The sequence below is a fragment of the Martes martes genome, assembly GCF_963455335.1.
Source record: "Martes martes genome assembly, chromosome: 16".
Lineage (NCBI taxonomy): Eukaryota > Metazoa > Chordata > Mammalia > Carnivora > Mustelidae > Martes > Martes martes.
The window spans coordinates 53748728-53768553 of NC_137904.1; the positions used below are offsets into that span (position 1 = coordinate 53748728).

At 50.9% G+C, this 19826-nt stretch overlaps 1 protein-coding gene across 4 annotated transcripts in view; it reads left to right on the forward strand.

Moving 5' to 3' along the window:
• Nucleotides 1-19826, forward strand: part of ARSG (arylsulfatase G) — a 103566-nt gene that overhangs the window by 40151 nt on the left and 43589 nt on the right. The window contains exon 1 of one of the 4 annotated variants that reach the window (XM_080825362.1): nucleotides 10407-10579. The exons of the other annotated variants lie outside the window; for them this stretch is intronic. The gene's annotated coding sequence lies outside the window, so the exon portion shown is untranslated. Of the gene's footprint in view, nucleotides 1-10406; nucleotides 10580-19826 lie in introns of those variants that run through there. 4 annotated transcript variants of the gene reach the window in all.

Here is a 19826-nt window from a genome sequence, read left to right on the forward strand (position 1 = left end):
TATGGATTTTTTAAAAAGATTTTATTTATTTATTTGACAGAGATCACAAGTAGGCAGAGAAGTAGGCAGAGAGAGGGGAAGGGAAGCAGGCTCCCTGTTGAGCAGAAAGCCCAATGCAGGGCTCGATCCCAGGACCCTGGGATCATGACCTGAGCCGAAGGCAGAGGCTTTAACCCACTGAGCCACCCAGGCACCCCATGGATTTTTTTTTTTAAGATTTTATTTATCTTTTTTTTTTTTTTTTAATTTTAGTGCAGGCTCCCTGCTGAGCAGAGAGCCTGATGCGGGGCTCGATCTCAGGACCCTGGGATCATGACCTGAGCCGAAGGCAGAGGCTTTAACCACTGAGCCACCCAGGTGCCCCAAGATTTTATTTATCTTAAATAAATATCTCTGTCTCTTTATCTCTGTCTCTCAGAGAGAGAGACAGAGAGAGCACGAACGGGGGAGAGGGAGAAGCAGACTCCCCGCTGAGCTGGGAGCCGAACATGGGGCTCGATCCCAGGACCCTGAAATCATGACCTGAGCGGAAGGCAGACACTTGACCGACTGAGAACCCAGGTGCCCCTTAGTTGTGGATCTTAATGATACTTCCATTGAGGGTGGGCCATAAATCCAGTGACTAGTGTCCCCATAAGAAGAGGCGAGGACACAGACACCTGGAGGAGGTGATGGGAAGGCAGAAGCAGGGAATACGGTGACGTGTCCCCGAGCTGGGAATGCCAGGGATCGCTGGCAGCCACGAGAAGCCAGGAGAGAGGCATGGGACAGATTCTCTTTCTGAGCTTCCAGAAGGAAATCGACCCTCCTGACATCTTAATTTCAGACTTCCAGCCTCCTGACCCGGGAGAGATTTACATTTCTGTCCTTTTAAGCCTCTCGTTCATGCTCATGTGCTGTGGTAGCCAAGGAACATCAAACACCACCTTTCTAGCTCTGGCCTTCAGGAAGAAAATTGTGTCTTCTTCCCCGCTTGCACTCCTAGCACAGAGCACAGTGTCTGGTGCCCAGGAGGCAACTTATGCATCGTTGTTTATCGGTGAGTGGGCTTTAGGTCAAGATCCCTTGACAGGTCACCCCCAATTTTGTGTGTTGGAATTTTTTTTTCCCCCCAGGAAGAGATCTAATCCATAGCATTGACTAGATCCTTACAGGGAACCGGGTGGCCAAATACTTAACAACTTCCGTTTTTAGTGTCGAGTGGGTTTGTGGGGAAGTATCTGGCCCATTATTGAAACCGAGATTTCTGAGGCCTGGACCCTCCCCTTCCGAGCTGTCCCCCCACCATCCCCCCCAGCATCGTCTCATCCCGAGCAGACATGGCCCCTCGGGATCCAGAAGCAAGCACCGTGTGCTGGGCTCTCCTATTTCTTCTTTCCCTTGTGAAAGTATCCTCTCCGTCTGGGCCTTGTGACAGGGCCCGGCGGCCGGCCCTCTGGCCCGACGTCTGTGTCGGCCGCAGCTTTTCTCTCTGTGCTTTGTTGACAGGAAAGCAGGCTTCCTGTGAGGCCGCGGATTGATTCATCGCTGGCTCGGCCCCTGCCTACTCACGGCCGGTGGGGAACCATGACTTTCAGACAAGAACTCCTATTGCCAAACAGGGTCTCTGGGTGACTTGAGAAAGTGTCTTTTTTCTTGTCTCTTTCCTTTTAGAATATTGTTTCCTCGGAGTCCCACGACAAATTACCATCCACTGTTGTGCTTCAAGCAGCTCCTACTTATCCTCTCAGGGGCCAGGAGGCTAAAAGTCCTGAGTCAAGGTGTCAGCAGGGTTGGTTCTTTCTGGAAGTTCCAAGAGAAAATCAGTTCCATGACCCTCTTCTCGATTCTGGTAGCTGCAGGTCGTCCTGGGCCTCCGGGGCTTGTGGACCCATCGCTCTGTTCTCTGCCCCCGCTCCTTGCCTTACAGACGCGTGTCTAACTCCCCTTCTTCTCGTAAGGCCACCATCACCGGCTTTCGGGCCCAGCCTCATCCAGTGTGACCTCATCTCAACTCGATTACATCTGCAAAGGCCCTATTTCCAAATAAGGTCATGGGCACAGGTTCTGGGTTGACATGAAGTTGGGGGTGGGGGATGCTAGTCAACCCAGAACAATGAGCCAGCCGCCAACCGCCTGTATCTTTACCCCTGCTCCTCCCATAATCTGTAATGTAGCAGGCGCTGGATGAACAAGTGTCGCTCTGAAGACTAACTATCCTGCTGAAGAGGATGGGCTCTGGCGTCAGGTGGCCGGGTTCAAATCCCGGCTCTACTGCTTTCTGCCTGTAGGACTCTGGACAAGTTCCATCATTGCTTGGAGCTTTGTTTTCTTCTCCTGGAAATGGGGACCATGGTAGCACCCACTTTGAAGGATGTTGTTGGGATTAAATTAAGTAACTGGAACCCGTGCAGGTAGTTAGCACAGAGCCTGGCTCTCAGTAGACCCGGATATGTGTGAGTTACAGTTATCTTTGGTGTTGGTATTAGAAATAATACCTATCTGAATTGTCGATGTGGATTGGCTTCTCTGCATAACGAAAGGTCTAGATGATAGACCTCCCTCATGGGAGGAGAAGTGGATTGCAGAGACAAATCCCTGTTACTCTCTAGGTGGACTGTCCACACGGAGCCAACATCTGTATTTGAATCGCGCGTGACAGTTGCAGTAATGGCTAACCCGTGCTGAGCACATGGGAGCTGCCTGGCTCTGGGCATCACCCCCCGTTAATTCCAGCCACCTCCCTGTGCTTCTCTTCTTTCACAGGTGAGGAAGTCAGAGTCAAGCCACTTGCCCCAACTTGACTGTCTCCTTGGGATCTGCTTGAGTCTATTCCTTCCTGGACCAAGTCCCCAAGGCAACCCTTAATTGTCTCCATAACATTTCCCTGCCAGCACACACCAGCAGTGTGTGTGTGTGTGTGTGTGTTTTAATTCCCCACTTAGTTAGGATAGATGCAATTTTCCAAATCTGTCAATGGAGCAGGCACAATTCACAGCATAACCATGATGGCATCAATGTTGCAAAACAAAAGGATTCCATGGGGAAAGAAAAGCAGAGCTGTTAGTGCCCCAATTTTGGTTCCTTACAGATGTCCTAACTTCCATTTACATAGCAGTAAATGTGGCCAGAACCCTCACAGTCCTGAGGGTTACGATAGACCTTTGTCACTTATGGTAGCTCAGGTCAAAGAGCGTCCCCATCATGCTGTCACATAGGGGGAAACCGAAGCCCAGAGAGGAGTGAAGTGATTTTACTACTCCAGTGGCTTTCCAGCATGTGGGGGCCGGTTATCCACTTTGCAGATCGATCCCATTAAAAATAATGATGAACAATTTATTTGTGAAAAAAAATGAAGTCTCCGGAAAGCAGTGGACATCTCTTTATCAGAAGGCATTGCTGTTCTGGGCTCCCGAGCATTCAGCGTCAGCCCACCTGGGCACTTCCAGGCGACTGGGCCCCTCGCACCTGTCAGTAGGTTCAGCACACAATGTACCTTTTGCCCTTGACCCGGTGGACTGGGCGTTTTGCCACTGTCCGGTGCCAATCTGAGCTGAGCGGTGCTGTTGAACATGAAAATGTAAGAAATAGTAAGATAACGCAAGGAAAATCAAAAATGTTGGAATTCAGGTGAAAAGGCCAGAGACTTGGTAATGAACTAAAACTCAAAACTTTTCAAGCAACTGGAGAAAGGGAGTTCAAGACAGCCTGCATGGCCATGGGAGCTAGTGGAAGGAAGCACTCACGCTTTAAAAAAGAGGGGAAAAATAGTATTTTACTGGGATCTCTTCCAGCTCTTACGAGAGAGTTAACTCTGAAAATAGTCGCGTTATTTAAATGATGGTGAGAACCCGGTGAATAACCTTGATAATGCGACAGGAGCTTGGTGCTTGTCCCCCGCACACCAGAGAAGGCCATCGCTGGTTTTCACCTTGTGATGAACCAGCAACCGATTCTTGGCAATTCTGGGAGCGAGCGGTGACTCCTGGCTGCTGCCTGGGTTCTAGCAGCGGCTTAGGGTGTCCAAACTGGGGTTTGAGCACCTGAGTGGTCATGACCTGTAGGTCTCTTGGGGGAAGTGGGCCCAGCCAGGCAAGCCCAGATCCTGGATGATCACTTAGAGCCTCCCAGGCTGGCTCAGAAGTCAGGTTGACCAAACACTGTAAACCATTCACTTGTGCGGACCGACTTGGAAGTATGTTACCTTTGCCCCTTGATTTCCTTCCATCCTGCTTCAGCCCTCCTGGGCCCCCAGTCTAATCTGAGTCAGGTCAGTTCTGCTGCTGAGAACAGGCTGGGACTTAGCTAGGAGCCAAAGATCAATATTCGTCACTGGAAGGTCAGAGGCTCCCAAGGGCTTGAGTCTGTTTCTAGAAAGGGCCTCGGAGAGGAATCAATTGATCTGTCAATTGAGTCAAACACGTCGTGTGATTTCTGTTCTCAGCGTTGGTTTTCTGCACACAGGCATCCATCCTGTTAGCTCTCGGAGTTTTTCTCAGCTAACCTGTCGCCTTCGGAAGGGTTTTACAGCAATCGCAAGGAAACTGGGAGCTGGGCTGGCGCTCACAAAAGCAGGGGATGGTAGTGAGGTCTTCCTGAGAGCTAGGGTGGAAAGAACATTCTGAGGCTTATACTCATAAGAGAAAGATTCCCTCCCCACACCCCACCCCGTCCAGCTTTATCTCCGTTCCTTTCCCTACAGTGATTCAGACTCAGGTGGGAAAAAAGCCTCTTGTCCTGCGACCTTCCCCACTAACTTTGAGAAATTTGCTCAGCGTTACTGGACAGGCGACTTTATATCTTTGCCCTTGGGTCGTACATCCAAAGGACATAAAATCACGCAATGCCCACCTGCCAGCCGGGCCGAGGTGAAGCCTACACGGAGGGTTCTGCAGGGTTTAGCCTCGCGGTTCTGTTTAATAGATGGGGACCTGCAGGGATACCATTGTCTAGATAACACCCAAGCTTCGGGAAAAGGAACTGAAATACTAGCCCGTGAGGCCTTGGTGCCCGCCTGCTTCACCCCCGCAAGTTCAAAATTGCCTGTCCAGCGGCTATCATTCACTCTCCTTTCACGTCATTTGGTAAGGAGTCTCCGCTAAGAGCCCCTCATAGGACAAATCCTGGGAGACTCCAGCCAACTGTGCCCTAAGAAGCTCTAAGCAGGTGGTGAAGAAGCTAAGAAAAGCAGCTTTTATTTTTATGTATTTATTTATTTATAAAGATTTATTTATTCATCTGAGAGAGAGTATGAGTATGGAGAGGGGGCAGAGGGAGAGGGAGAGAGAGTCTCAGATAGACTCTGTGCTGAGCGCAGAGCCGGATGTGGGGCCTGATCCCATGACCCTGAGATCACAACCCTGAGATTGTGAGCTGGGCTGAAACCAAGATCAGTCACCTGACCGCCTGCACCACCCAGGCGCCCCAAGAAAGGCAGCCTTTAGCATGCAGAATGGAAATGTGCTGTATGAGGAGGAAACCACATACCTCCTGTTCTCTCTGCCTCGGGGCTTTAATCCCCTGGGTTGGGTGGAACTGAACTTGGATCCTCTGGGATGGATTGAGCTTATCCCTCGGTCACAGTCAAGAATGAGAAAGGTCTATGCTGGGCTTCTCGCCTTTTGAATGATCGAACCAAGAGCAAGAGCATGTTAAAGACATTTGCTTGGAGCTGCAAAAAGAGAGAGGCCATTGCTCCAGAGGGAAGCCAAGAGGTACTGGACCTCACTGTTGAGACCTTAAAGATGAGTAGGAATTAGCCAGATGAAGGGGGAGGAAAGCATGTTGTAGGCAGAGGGAAAAACAGGAGCAAAGACCCAGAAACGAAAGGTGCCCTTTCACTGGACACAGATTACTGGAGGCTCCCGCAGGCACTGTCCTAGGTGCTGGGAAGGCATCCCTGATCCAAAAAAGAAGCCCTCGCTCTCCCAGGGTGGCCATTCCAGTGGTGGAACATGGCTGGGACAGGGAATGTGAGGCTGGACCAAGAGACGAGGCCGCTGGTGAAGGGTCTCATGCACATGCTCAAGTGTTTGGACTTGGTTCTGGAGGCAGTGGGGACCCTGGGGACTGAAGACATCAGCCTGCATTTGAGATGGATTGCTCCAGTTTCCCCGGGGTGGCTCACACTGGTGTCTGGGAGGGCAGTGCACAGGTTGCAGGAGCATCCAGGATGGCATGGCTTAGGGCTGTGGCAACAGGGAGGTGTCCAATTTAAGAGGCACCAAGATGCCCGTGTATGTGTGTGTACATCTTGTCATGCACCTTATGTTTGTCCTTCCTTGAACAAAATTGTACTCATATCCACAACGAGGATGTGGAAAGGAAAGGGGGAAATTGCTGAGGATCATACCCAGCTCAGCTGCAGGAATTTTTTTTTTTTTTAAAGAGCAAGAGTATGAGTGGATGGATGGAAGGATGGAAGGATGGAAGGTTGGATGGACGGAAGGATGGATGGATGGATGGATGGATGGAAGGATGGATGGATGGAAGGATGGACGGAAGGATGGAAGGATGGAAGGATGGAAGGTTGGATGGATGGAAGGATGGATGGATGGATGGATGGAAGGATGGATGGATGGATGGATGGGTGGATGGATGGATGGATGGAAGGATGGATGGATGGTTGGATGGATGGAGGATGGAAGGATGGATGGATGGAAGGATGGAAGGATGGATGGAAGGATGGTTGGATGGATGGATGGATGGATGGAAGGGTGGATGGATGGATGGATGGAAGGATGGAAGGATGGGTGAAAGTATGGAAGGATGAATGGATGGATGGAAGGATGGATGGATGGAAGGATGGCTGGCTGGATGGATGGAAGGATGGATGGAAGGATGGAAGGATGAATGGATGGATGGAAGGATGGATGGATGGAAGGATGGATGGAAGGATGGCTGGCTGGCTGGATGGATGGAAGGATGGATGGATGGATGGGTGGATGGATGGAAGAATGGATGGAAGGATGGATGGAAGGATGGATGGATGGATGGATGGATGGAAGGAAGGATGGATGGATGGATGGATGGAAGGATGGATGGATGGAAGGATGGAAGGATGGATGGAAGGATGGATGGATGGATGGAAGGATGGATGGATGGATGGATAGAAGGATGGATGGATGGATGGATGGAAGGATGGAAGGATGAATGGATGGATGGATAGAAGGATGGATGGAAGGATGGATGGAAGGATGGAAGGATGAATGGATGGATGGATGGAAGGATGGACGGACGGATGGATGGAAGGATGGATGGATGGATGGATGGATGGATGGATGAGTAAACAAAACACACCAAGTGTACTTTTTGCTGCCTTATTTAGATGTAGTTTACAAAAGGCCAGCACATCAGTGACCCCACCTGACAACTTTCTGAGTGTTGACTTGGTGGTCTTCCCATTTAACAGAAGGCAACATGGAGGCCAAGCTGCATTGGTGGGCTCCACTAGAGTTTTTCTCCAGTCCTCACCTCCCGCTCCATCCCTCCAAACACAAAGGCCACAGCAAATAATTTTTAAAACCTATTTCTGCCTCCAGGACTTTAAATTATGAATGGAGCGAAGATAGTTCTTATTCCAGGCACACCGCCATTCAGAGAGTGGCCACAGCAAGCCTCGTCATCTATTTTAAATTCCTCATAAATGAAGGCTGGATAGGCTTAACTTCGCAACGTTATGTCTCTCCAGGGCCTTTCGGGACAGCGTTTCCAGCACTAAGGTTTTCTGATTCTAATACACATAATTTATGCGATGTTGAGTTGCTTTGGTTTCTGTCTGGCTGTGGCTTAATCTGCGTTGATTTTCCTGTTAACTGGCTGCTGTCATGTCTGGCTCTCTACTTCCAGCCTGCCTTACAATCCATGTTCAGACTTTAATTAGGACCCCTGTTGGTGAACTGGCCTGAGCCTGCCCAGATAGATTTGGGGAAAAACAAAGGAAGCTTTCCAAATAGCAAGACCATTTTATCACTTATTAACTAGTCTCTGCCAAATGGAGACAGAGGCTGGGAGAGAGGAAAGGTGACGGGCAGGTCAGTTCACTGGGCCGCATGGGGTGTTGGTAGTATTTTTGGGGCAGGGGGAGTATGGCGAGGGTACCGTCAGGATTCCCCAAAGACTTGGAAATAAGATGGTTTCTGAGCATCAAGCAACGTGAACGTTAACACAAGCTGGGGACTAATTGAACCCTCAAAGGCATCAGTTTGAGTGATTTTGGGCCAAATGGACAAATGTATGTTTTCCAACTAAATGACCTCTTCACGTTTTGTTTGCTCGCCCACCAGATTTTGCCGGAGTGGCTCCATGCCACCAAGGCACGCTGTCTGGGGCTGCCCTTGCAACTCCGACCCCGCCTTCGCAGAACCCACAGTCTGGGGAGGAACTCGAAGTTACACGTGCCGTAGACGGCTGTTCCCACAAGGGTGGTATGATCAAGGAGAGCCCACCCCCAGATGGTCGTGAAAGACAGCCAAGCAGAGACAATATGTAGGCAATGCCTTTCGGGTTCAGCCCATGGGTACTGGTCCGCAGGGGCTACCATCACAAATATAGTAGAAGGGGTGGCTTAAACAATGGGTATTATTTTTTCACGGTTCCAGAGGCTGGGAAGTCCAAGATCAGGTTGCTAGTGTGGCTGGGTCCTGCTGAGGACCCTCTTCCTGGCTGCAGGTGGTCCCCGTCTCACTGTGCCTCCCATGGAGGGGGAAGAGAGAGAGAGAGAGAGAGACCTCTGGGCTCTTCTTCTTCTTATAAAAACACTAATCCTATTATAGGGACTCTACCCTCCTGACCTCATCTAAAACCACGGACCTCCCCAAGCCCCCACCTGCAAATACCATATAGTAAAGCATAGTGTAGGGATTTCAGTCCCGACTGCTAGGGCAGAAAATTGTGGTCCACAGCCTTTGTGCAGCCCAGACCCACTGACAAAGCTTGGTCCTTAGAGGACAGTATTTCCCTAAACTTAGCAAACTGAAGGATTTTTCTCTGACCCATTAGAATTATCTTAGCATTAATTAATTCCACAGTCACCAAGGCAAACTCTGGATTCTGATTTCCCCTGTAGTTCATGCATAGGAAGAAAACTTGTTGACCCCTATGACACTGTGGTTCCTGCCCTCGTCCCTGGAGCGAGGTGGGAGACAGTCATCCTGGTGTTTCTTTTGGGCTCATGCGGTTTGTGCGGATGTGAGTCAGGCTCTTGGCGCGGACTCCACAGAAGGGGAGTCTGGGGACCTCCCTAGCCCAAGACTAGTCACCAGCCTAAGGTAATTCCCTTTGGGTTTACCTTACCAGAGCTCCCGATTGGTCCAGTGCCAGCCAGCCTTCTCTCCGAGGTAAAGGTAGTAGAAAGAACATGGGATTTTTGGTTGGGCACGCCTGACTTAGGTTCTAGCTCCGTCATTTCCCATATATAGGGCTCTACAGTCTTGCCTATGGCACAGTGATGGACAGAGTAAGGTGCCTCTACACCCATACCAGATGCACGGGCTTGGGAAAGATGCTGAAACTCTCTCTGCCTCACCTCCCTTATCTGTAAAATGGGAATCCTAGGCATTTGAAATCAGACGTGCAACACAGCTGGGGTGGCAGTCCCTCGATTAAACGGCAGCTATTTCTATTAAGATAAGACACGCCTAAAGTTAATGCCTATTTCTACTTTAGGGCTCAGCTTCCGGGTAGGTTCCTTCGAGAATTGCTTGCTTCCTCAACACACGTATGCATGCCTTGCGTGTTTTCGGAACCCCCTGTGCTGACCGTTCCCGGAGCGCTCTCACCCCTGGGGTTAGCCGGCTCCCTTACTGAACTCTGGGCCACCCTAGGGCAGGGCTTGATGCTGTTCTGTGACGTTCTGGGCTCCTATCCTGTGACGCCCACGCTGGGATAGCCAGGACTCTCTGATGTTAATTGGAAGCAGCACCGCTCAGGCCGCCTATGCACAAAAGGGGCGGAGCTTACGTTCTTAAAACTAAACTCTGCAGAGGGTCCATCTGATGTCCAGGCTCCTGAGCCAGTTGCTTCATTTTCCTTCCAGGCTCCTCCATATGCCGGGAGAGGTGGCCCTCTGGGGAGCCTGCCCGGGTCACAGGCCGTGGGCCGGATCCTCGAGGACACGAGGTTGTGCCGCTCTGCTTAGCCCACAGCAGAGGCGTGGTGGGGTGGGTGGGTGTGGGGCACGAGAGTCGTGGGTGGGTGCAGAAGGCCCGGGCCCCCCCCCCCCCACGGTAAAGCGTGCCTGATGCCTGTCTGGTCCAGCCCGGATATTATCCGATGAAAGTGTACATTCAGACACGAAGAGGCTGCCAGGAGGTTTCACGTGCTCTAGAAGCCAAAGTCCAGACTCATCGTCCCGGTGGGGGTTGGGAGGACCCTGTGACGCTGCTCGCTCGTGGAGGATGGGCAGGAATTTGGAAGGGCAGGAGGAGGAGTCCGTCCGACTTGCTGGGCCTGCGTGTGGCAGAGTTGAGGTGCTGGAGAGGCGCGTGTGGGGCCCAAGGGAGGGAGGGGTGGCAGATGTCCCGGGAACAGGAGTCCCGTTGGGCTGAGCTCCGGGGCTCAGTAGGGGGGAGCGTCTGTGTCCTGGTGCTGCCGTGACAAGGTATGACGCGCGGAGAGGCCGAACACGACAGAAATGTATTTTTTCACAGTTCTGGAGGCTGGAAGCGAAAAATGAAGATGTTGGCAGAGCCGTGTTTCCTTTTAAGTTCTAGGATAATTTCCATCGTCACCTCTTCCAGCTTCTGGTAGTCCCAGGCATTCCTCAGCTCACGGCAGAGTCCGTCCCTTGCCTCCGTCCTCACGGGACCACCTTCCCTCTGTGCACGTCTCTGCGTCTTCTCACGGCGTCCCCCTCGCTCTCTTCTTATACCGGTCCCAGGAGGTGAAGGACTCGCCCTAATCCAGCATGACCTCACCTTAACCGCTTACATCCCCAATGACCCTATTTCCCAATAGGGTCACATTCTGAGGGGCAGAGGTTAGAACTTCAACCTATCTTTTGGGGGGACACAGTTCAGCCACATCAGACAGCAGACGGACCCAGAAGGTGGAAGAGGTAGGTGGAGCCAGAGCCTGGCGGGTTATGGTGGCCATACAGAAAGAAGTCACTGAAGACGTGGGGTCCGCGGTTGGTATGACCCCCTGGTCTGCATGCTAGCATGGGCTGGGGGAGGGGAGTGAGCCTGGCATCTTGGGAGGTCACTGCAGTGATCTGGGTGAGGCACAATGGCTGTAGACATCCTGGGTGGCATCACTGGGAGTGGGAGGAGACGAAGGAGTTGGGAAATGGCAGAGAGGGACTTAAAGATGAGGTCTCAGCCTCCAGCCAGGTTTACTGGGACAGAGGAGGGCATGGGGTCTTGGAGGGAGGACTCTGAGCTTGGTGCTATGCACACGGAGGCCCAGGTGCTATGTCACATGCGTGTGGCAGGGACTGTGATGCCTGGGGAGTGTCAGCAGCAGCCAAGGGCCACGCCTCCCCCAAATCCCACCCGTTGGTGCCCAGCACACTGCTCTCCTGCGTATCTGGAATGTTCTCTCTCCCCCCATTTATCGAGTCATGACACTGATTACCTTGACTGCCGTGAGTTTTTAAAAGCCTGCTCTGTTCCTGGAGCTCTGCTGGGTACTTTGTGCACATCAGTCCACTGAATCCCTCAAATAAGCTGGTGAAACAGGTGTGTTATGCCCATTTTGCAGAAGAAGATACTGAGGCCTAGATGAAGTTACCTTTCTAGTCTCACACTAGGGGGAGTGGAGGATTTAGCAAGGCCTTGTTCGTCCATGTGTTTGCCCTCCTATCACTCTGCCTCCCGTAGTGCTTGCTTTGTGTTTCTCTGATGGGGCTTCGTCTTCTCAGCCACACGTCCCAACACTTCTGCTAAAGTAGAGCTACCTGATGGAAAGGGCTGTGGGTTCCTCCTTGTAGCTCCCCCAGCAAGTTCTGCTGCGGTTGGCTGAACTCCCCTGAGGCTCCTGGTGGCTGGAGGTGACCAGCTGCGTGCCCTACCCCAAGGGCTATCTCCATGCTGTGCTCTCAGAGGATTGCTTTCCTGGGAATTGTACAGGGCACACACCTCGCTGGGCTAAGACTGCCCTGGGGCCTCCAGTTGCCTGGGGCCCCATTTGGCTGTCCCTGGTGCTGAGAGGAACCCTATTTCGAAAAACCTGTGGTCCATCTGGCCCGTACTCCAATGCCCAGCCTGGGCAGCCATGATAGAGGGTCTGTAGGCCACCATAATGACTTTGGATTTACTTAGATTGTGGTGAGAACCCATTAGAGGGCTTCCAGACAGAAATTAATGTTAGCTGATAAACAGATTTTGAGATTACTTTGGCTGCCCCATGGAAAATAGAGGGCAGGGTAGTTGGGAGCAGGAATGGAAGTGGGGAACAGGGTGGCCACGTACAGCTGGGCAACTGGCGCACTGCTCAACTCCGGACAACAGCGTGAATGGCATCCCCTGCGGCGACTATAATATTGACTATGGTAGTAGTCTGGGTGCCAGATGATAGCAGCTTGGACTAGGACGTTAGCAGGTAGGTGGAGAGAAATGGACAGATTCTGGATATATTTGAAAGTGGAGTCGTATCAGGAATGGGCTGATAGTTTGGCTGTGGAAGGGGAGGGAAAGAGAGGAATCAAATGGCTCCTTTGGACTGAGTGGCCGAGTAAGAGGCGGTGCTATTTCCCGAGATAGGGAAGGCTGGAGGGGGAGAGCAGGTGTGCAGGGACACATCTAAACGAGACCAGATAAACTTGCAGAGACTGGCAGAGAGCACAGCCAGGTACCGCATGGGAGCAACGTCTGGGGCCCAAGTCCAGCGGGTCTTCTTCTTCTTGCTCTGGGAAGCCCTGTGGGCTGAGGGACAAGTGGGGTCCGAGACAGAACCCATGCGGCTGGGCAGGGCCAGCCCTATGGGCATCAGCCCTGTGCAGCCAGACACGGCCCCCTGCTTTCGGAAGGGCCTGCTCTTGGTTCAAAGCCCTGTCATTGCCATCTTGAAGTGCTTAGTAGATTCTGAGCAAGGGCTCCCTTGTTTTCTCTTGCACGGGGCCCTGCAAATTGTGCAGCTGGTTCTGTTGTAATAAAGAGATGACACCAACAAGCCTGGGCCAGCCCGCACACAGCTTCCGGAACGTGCAGTTTCAACGCGGAATGAGTCCAAGGTTAAAAGACGCTCAGACCTGCTATGTATGCAAGGTGCCTGGGTTGTGGTAAGGGCTTGCTAAGCCTGAGCTGGGAGTGATAAGAATTATCACAAGGGACAAATATTTAGGAGTGGGAGCTGGGCGGGTCACGGGCGTCAATCTCAGGTTGAAGAGAAAAGGCTGGGCGGAGATCAGCGTTTGTCTGGGGAGCAACAGTGGGACTGCAAGGTGGAACGTGGTCTGGAATTCCAAGACTAGGAGTTGCTGGCTGCCTGCCCCATCCAGGACCCTTGGGGCCCTAGAATGTCTGGCAGGTGGGGATGCTTTGGAGAAGCACGTGCCTGGGAAATGGGCACATAGGGATTGAGGGAGGGAAAGCTCCAAGTGCGTCTTCCAGCCCCGGGGGACTGAGGGTCAGGAAGGAATGTCGGCGGGAGGTGGGGGGTGGGAAGCCAGAGCCCCTGGTCTCCCTGAGGCCTGGAGAGAGGCCTCGGCCAGCACCTGTGTACCCAGCAGCGCCTGTTGGGGCCCAAGCCTTCCCTGCTCTCCTTCTGTCAGATGGAGGCAACCCACAGCCTGCTTCCAAGAGTGGCTGCGGGTCCAAGCCTGAGCTTCTGGAACCTCGAGGTGCCATGTCACGGCTCCCTGCTGATGTCCCTTCTTTGCCATTTGTCGCCTTGAAAAATGGCATCAGGGACTTAAGCCATCTTCGGGGTGATTTCTGGGGAGGGGAGGCTGTGGGAACCCGCTGGTGTGGGCTGGGAGGTCTGGAGCCGAGGAAGCCCAGTGGAGAACTCTTCCTTCTGGAAACATGAATTCCCAGAACCACGGCTTGCTCAAGAGACCCCGAAGCTGTTGAGTGTGGCCTCTCGTTCTCAGGCAGGACCCCAAGGAACCCAGGCATCCAGGTGCCTGGTTTTCCTCCGGAAGGTTTTCAGGATTGGAGGCTCCTGGGTCAAATCTGGATTGACCATAACAGTGTTTTGTCATGTTATTGTCATGTTATTGTCATGTTATTTCAAGAAGGCCTTCTGACGCCCAGTTAGCACTCCTCTCCTTTCTCGGCCAGCTGCATTTGGAGGGGGGTGTGTGTGCGGTGGGGGGAGTGTGGGTGCGTGTGTCCCACACCCGTCTTTGGATGACGCCTCAAAACTTCTTGGGCCAGCGCCCTGAGTCTGAGGGACGGTGGACATTTCCTCTCTGCTTAGAAACCTCACTCTCTGTCTCGGGGCGGGTCTCCTCCCAAGACAGTCTGTGGGGTGGGTACTCCCAGCCCCTTCCCTTCGGCTTTCCAGACGTGCTGTGGCCTTCCTGATGGAGGCGGCGTGGTTACGGGGCCCGCACAGGGGATTTGGGATTGGATGGGTCTGAGTTTATAGGCTGCCTGTGGGCCCTAGTTTAAGGCAGGGGGCTGGCACGGAGCAGAATGCCTGGCTACAAACCGCGGCTCTCCCGTGTCCGGCCGTGGGTCCCGCTGCCTCAGTCTCCTCATCTATATCCTGGGTATATACTCCCCATCTATATACAACAGCACAACCTAGGGCTGCTGTGTTCAATGAATTAACACTCACCAAAGGCCATGCCCATGGTTCGTGCGACGGAAGTGGTTGTAACCATTCACAGGAAAGCAGAAACAGCCTTGTAAGGCTTTTGTTCAGAAACTAGACTGAACGGTCACTGAGGGCGGGAACTGGCTCTGTCCTTCCTCAGCGTCTGTCACGGATCTGCCCCTGCTCGCTGCTAGTTTGGGACTAAATTGAATGAAACGATAGGTCACCACCTGAGTTATACATGAGTGTTTTCCCGTCTGAAGAACCGCGGACCTGACACCCAGCGTTGTGGGTCTCTGCAGCTGGAATCTGGCATTTTCCTCTGAGTCTGTAAGATTTGGATGATTTTCTAAATTGAAGTGAAATTCCAATGACATAAAATTAATCATTTTTTTTAAACTTTAAAAGATTTTATTTATTTGAGAGAGAGAGAGAGCAGGAGTGGGGGTGGGGAGAAGCAGAGAGAGAAGCAGACTCCCTGCTGAGCAGAGAGCCTGATGCGGGACTTGATCCCAGGACCCTGGAGATCATGACCTGAGCCAAAGGCAGACGCTCAACCAACTGAACCACCCAGGTGGCCCCAAATTAACCATTTTAAAGTGAACAACTTGGGTGCCTGGATGGCTCAGTTGGTTAAACGTCTGCCTTCGGCTCAGATCATGATCTCAGGGTCCTGGGATGGAGCCCCGCATCAGGCTTCCTGCTCTTCTTCCTGCCTTTTCCCTCTCCCACTCCCCCTGCTTGTGTTGCCTTTCTTATTGTCTCTCTCTGTGTCAAATAAATAAATAAAATCATAAAAAAAAAATAGAGCGAACAACTCAGAGACATTTAGTACATTTATAACATGGTACAACTACTATCCCTATCCAATTTCAAAATATTTTCATCATCCTAAAACGAAACCTCATACCCAAGAAGTAGATTCTGCCCGTGCCCCTCCTCCCTCCAGCCTGTGTTTTCCATCTCTGTGGATTTACTGACTTGGGGCATTTGACCTTTTTTGATGGGCTTCTCCATTCATGTCTTGTTTTCAAGGTTCATGCGCATTGTAGCAGGTGTCATTGCCTCATTCCTCTTCATGGACGTATAGTCCCCCAGCCGGTGGATGGGCCACACCTTGTCCACCCACTCTCAGATAACCGGGTGTGTCACCTCCACCTTTCAGCCACGGGGAATAGGGCTGCTGTGACTGTGAACGTGTCAGTACGTGTCTGAGCACCTGATTCCACTTCTTGTGGGGACTCCCAGTCCTGCTGGTGGAATTGTTGGCTCACATGGTCAATCAGTTGATAAGATTTTAAAAGTTTTTCCTGATAATCCCTAGGCTTGAGAGAGAAAAGGGCGCCTGGGTGGCTCAGTCGGTGAAGCCTCTGCCTTCGGCTCAGGTCATGATCCTGGGGTCCTGGGATCGAGCCCCGCATCGGGCTCCTTGCTCGACAGGACACCTGCTTCTCCCTCTCCCCTTTCACCCACCCTCTGCCTGTGCTATGCTCTCGCTCTCTCTCTGATAAATAAATAAATAAATAAAATCTTAAAAAAAGAAAAGGAGAGAGAAGGAAAGGAGAAAGAGAAGAGGAAATCACTGTGTTGCTGAAACGCGCTGCAGTCCTGCCCACCCTCCAGGGCCATCGCCCCTCCAAATGCCAAGGTCAATGTGAAGGGCAGGGTGTTCAGGGCCCTCTGTAACCAGGCTGGTGGGTCGGGGAGGAGCTCTGTAGGGCCTCTTAGAGGGGAGTGAAAACATTACAGACTCCTAAGGCTTTCTTTAGTCCAGATGGACCTGGATGCCTTAAGCACTGTGTTTTAACCCCCTCTGTCCCAAGTCTTCCGGAGAATTGTGTGCTCAGAGAAGCAGGGATTTGAATGCATTTCCACATTTTCTTGTCCCAGACTGGCCTCTGCAACGCACAAAACCAAAAAAATGTCCCCAGGCTGCTCTAATCCCCGCCCCCCGCCTTGACCCCCCAGAAAACACAGCCCTGGGCAGGCAGCCTGGGCAAGTGGCCAGTCTTGGTCTAGAGCTGCTGTCAGTCGGTTTGGGGGTCGCCACCGTCCAGGTGTGGGGTTAGGGTGGAGACCTGAGGCCCTAATGTAGGGGGCAGGTGGTGAGCCAAGCTCTGCGGTGTGTGGGAAGGGAGTGTTTAAACAGGCCCTGCTCTCTGTGACCTCATCCCCTTGCTTTCACATGGGTCCCCTGATGTCCTCTCTTCATGACACTTCGCATCATGATGCTTATGCTTGTAACCTTCATGCCAGCTCGTTATCTTTAAAACTTTGGGTGAATGTACCCAGCGGACCTCCCCTGCCCCCCCATCACACTTCCCAGTAATGTTTATTTTGAGGTTTGGTTACATTTTACAATGAAGTTGCTGGGAAGGAAAGACCCCTTTCCTCCCCTCCCCTCTCCCCATCTTCTCCCCGCCCTTACCCCTGTATTTACAGAGCCCTGTTCTGGGAGCTGGCGATAAGCAGCTAGCAGCATGGGCCAAGCCCTCCTTGCCGGGAGCTTGCATGGAGGGAGGATGGCCCAGAATGAAAAGATACAAAAATAAACCAGATAAATGGGGTTGGGGTCAGTGCTACCATGTATACCCCAGGGTGTCTGATTAGAGGACAACAGAGGCCCCCTTGCAGGGAAACCGAGGAAAACCGAGGAGGCAAGAAAGGCCATGCAAAAATCCGGGAGAGTGTACCGGGCAGAGACTGATCTTGGGAAGGAGCTTGTACTCTGCAGACCCAGGAGAGGAGAGGAGAGGCACCGAGCCCTGCTCAGCTGTGCTGACCTGGTGTCTGTGGGCCAGTGCCTTACCCACCAGACCTTTGGCTTGGCTCTGTCCAGGGTGGCGGCTCAGCAGACGGACCCGCCTCCAGGCACCCTGGACACGTGTGGTTCCAAGACGCCGAGCTTTATCTTAAGCCGCCCCTCCCTACCTTCCCTACCCTCCCACCAGGCTCAGGCCTTGACCTTGCCACTGCCTTGCTCATTCTAGACTCCGGGTTGTCATCCTTTTGAAAGTTATACTATTATACATTAATTATTAACTTTTTTTTAAAAAGATTTTATTTATTTCTTTGACAGACAGAGATCACAAGTAGGCAGAGAGGCAGGCAGAGAGGAGGAAGCAGGCTCCCTGCCGAGCAGAGAGTCCGATGCGGGGCTCGAGCCCAGGACCCTGGGATCACGACCCGAGCCCAAGGCAGAGGCTTTAACCCACTGAGCCACCCAGGCGCCCCAATTATTAACTTTTAATATTAAAAATCTCAAACATAAAAGAAAGTGAAAAGAACAGTCACATAAACACCAGTATACTCCACCGTTATTGACAGTTTGCCATTTTTGCTTGTACACGTTCTATCCATAAATAGGGTGGTGTTTTTCCTGAGTCATTTGAAGAGTGCAGAGTGCTCCTTTATTATAAACACCATAGCATGTATCTCTTAAGAATAAAAACATTCTTTTTATTTTTTTTAAAGATTTTATTTACTTATTTGACAGAGAGAGATCACAAGTAGGCAGAGAGGCAGGCACAGAGAGAGGGGGAAGCAGGTTCCCCGCTGAGCAGAGAGTCTGATGCAGGGCTCGGTCCCAGGACCCTGGGATCATGACCAGAGCCGAAGGCAGAGGCTTAACCCACTGAGCCACCCAGGCACACCAAGAATAAAAACATTCTTAATATAATAACTTCCTTAGTGTAATAAAAATACATTCCTGATGAAATAAAACATGTGATATACATAGACAACAGAAGATTATTCATCTATAAAAAAGAAGGAAATCCTACCATTTGTGACAACATGGGTGTGGACATTATGCTAGGTAGAAGAACTCAGACCGAGAAAGACAAATATTATATGATCTCAAGTGTATGGGGAATCTAAAAAAATCGAACTCACAGACGCAGAGAATAGACTGGCGGTTGCCAGGGGTGGGGGTAGGGGTAGGGGGAAATGGGTGAAGGGGGTTGAAAGGTACGAATTCTCCGTCGTGAGATAAGTAGGTTCTAGGCATGTAATACATAGCATGGGGATTCTAGTTAACCACACTGTATTGTATGTTTGAAAGTTGCTAAGAGAGAAGATCTTAAAATCCTCATGACAAGAAAAAAAAAACTCATAACTACGGGAAGTGATGGCCATTCACCAAATTTTGTGGCAATCATTTCCCAATATATACATTTATCAAATCATTATGTTGTACCCCTTTAATGAATACAATGTTATATGCCAATACAACTGGAAGAAAAGAAAAAAGAACAAAAACATTCTCCTACACGGCCATAATCAAGAAAATGGACAATGATCATGCAATGTCATCTCATATCCAGTCCATATTAAATTTCCCTAATTGGCCCCCAAATGTGCTGTTAGCATGTTTGAGCTGGGATTCCATCAAGGATCATATATTACATTTGGTCTGTCTCTTTAGCGTCCTTTAGTACAGAACATCCCCCCTCTATCCCATTTTTCCCTCAGGTATTGACTTTCTGAAGACTGACACCAGTTGTCATAGAATATGTAGACTGGTTTGTTAGATTATTTCCTTGTGGTGTCATTTAATTTGTTCTTCTATCAGCTACATTTCCTATAACCTGGAAATTAGGCCCAAAGGTCTGATTAGATTCAGGTTAAATGTTCTTGACAAGAATCCTTGATGATATCAACTTGGTATCATCCTGTCAGGGGACACACAAGGTTAGTTGCCCCATTATTAGTGACATGAAGTTTAATCACATTCCTTGATGGTAGGAGAATGGCTAGACTTCTTTTATATTTCTCCACAGGTCCAAAAAAGGTTGAGCAACCACTAAGTATAATAGATACAGCGGGTTCTTTTTACTGGCGGTAGTTCCTGTATAAAGTCACCGAGAACACTGAATTAAGGAATACTGAAACTTTGCTTCCAGAACATCTACAGAGTTCGGGTTCTGTGAGCCTCTGGTTACATTTTTATCAACAGATCAGCACAGAACCTTGTTTTATGTGTGTTTCTGTCTTAAAACATTTGATTTAGTATAGTTTTTGATTCATTAACATTGAGATGGCCAACAGCACTATAATGCATTCCTGAATGAAGCTTATCTAACACTTGTATTTTCTCTGTAAGGCACATCATACATCTATAATGCTGAAGTAGCCAGCCCTCA